This window comes from Rhincodon typus, chromosome 3 (genome assembly GCF_021869965.1).
Source record: "Rhincodon typus isolate 14 chromosome 3, sRhiTyp1.1, whole genome shotgun sequence".
Taxonomy (NCBI): Eukaryota; Metazoa; Chordata; class Chondrichthyes; order Orectolobiformes; family Rhincodontidae; genus Rhincodon; species Rhincodon typus.
In genome coordinates this window covers 5,399,172-5,400,289 of record NC_063334.1, presented here as the reverse complement: position 1 = coordinate 5,400,289, position 1,118 = coordinate 5,399,172, and the positions used below count along the sequence as shown (strand labels likewise).

The 1,118-nt window shown below is 63.9% G+C and overlaps 1 protein-coding gene across 1 annotated transcript in view; it reads left to right on the top strand.

Annotated features, from left to right (window-relative positions):
- The first annotated feature begins 372 nt into the window (after positions 1-372).
- LOC109913183 (RE1-silencing transcription factor B-like) overlaps positions 373-1,118 on the top strand; it is a 3,153-nt gene continuing 2,407 nt past the window's right edge. The window contains exon 1 of the mRNA XM_020512662.2: positions 373-507. The gene's annotated coding sequence lies outside the window, so the exon portion shown is untranslated. The remainder of the gene's footprint in view (positions 508-1,118) is intronic.

The following is a 1,118-nucleotide window of genomic DNA, read 5'->3' as shown; positions in this document are numbered from 1 at the left end:
GAGTTACTCCGTGCTGCCTGATCTAGTGCGGAGTTACTCCGTGCTGCCTGATCTAGTGTGGAGTTACTCCGTGCTGCCTGATCTAGTGCGGAGCTGCACACCGTGCTGTCTGAGGCAGTGCGGAGTTACTCCGTGCTGCCTGATCTAGTGTGGAGTTACTCCGTGCTGCCTGAGGGAGTGCGGAGTTACTCCGTGCTGCCTGATCTAGTGCGGAGTTACTCCGTGCTGCCTGATCGAGTGCGGAGCTGCACCGTGCTGTCTGAGGGAGCGCGGAGTTACTCCGTGCTGCCTGAGCGGATCCTGTCTCCCGGGGGTGTGAGGTAGTGGGGAGTGTGTCTAACAGCTGTGCCGGGTGGCGTGCTGACGTCAGGGGCCTGTGCGGACGGACGGACGCTCCGCTCCCGCCGCTGGAGTTTGCAGCTGAAAGTTTGTCGCGGCCGCTCGATGTGAAGGAATGTGAGGCAGCGAGAGCAGCACAAGGAGAGGCACTGGGCCCTGGGGCTCCCTGTGAGTGAGCGGGGTGAGGGCCTGACGGATAGACAGCGGGATTTCCACCGGCTCCGGGAGGGAAGGCTGTGGAGGAGATGGGGATGGTTTGTGGGGTGTAGTGCTGCTGAAAGGCGCTGTCCAAGGCTGATCGCCGAGCAGGCCCGACCGGGACCGGGGCATCCCGGCCCGAGAGAGCCCTCTCCACAGACTGGGAGCAGGCAGCTCCCTTCTGGCGCCCGGCCTCTCCCCCACCTCGCGGTATTCGGGAGGAGGTTCCGCCCCAACTCTCCTGCAAGAACCCCCCACGCCCCGTCTGGACAGCGAGCGGTTCTGGAATCAACATGTCGGAACCTCGGGGCAGGGAGGTTGAGGCATTTCCAATTCTGTCACTCCCTCCACGGCTCCTCCAACCGATCCGCCAGCTCTATCCCCCAATCTCTAACATTTCCCTACCCCTGCTGTGACCCCCAATCCCCGACCTGCCCCCGTGACCCGCAATCCATAACTCCCCCCGTGACCCCCAATATCCATAACTCCCCCTGTGAGCCCCCCCAGTCCCCGACTCCCCCGCTGTGACCCCCCAATCCCCAAACCCCGACTCCCCCGCCGTGACCCCCCAATCCCCGACA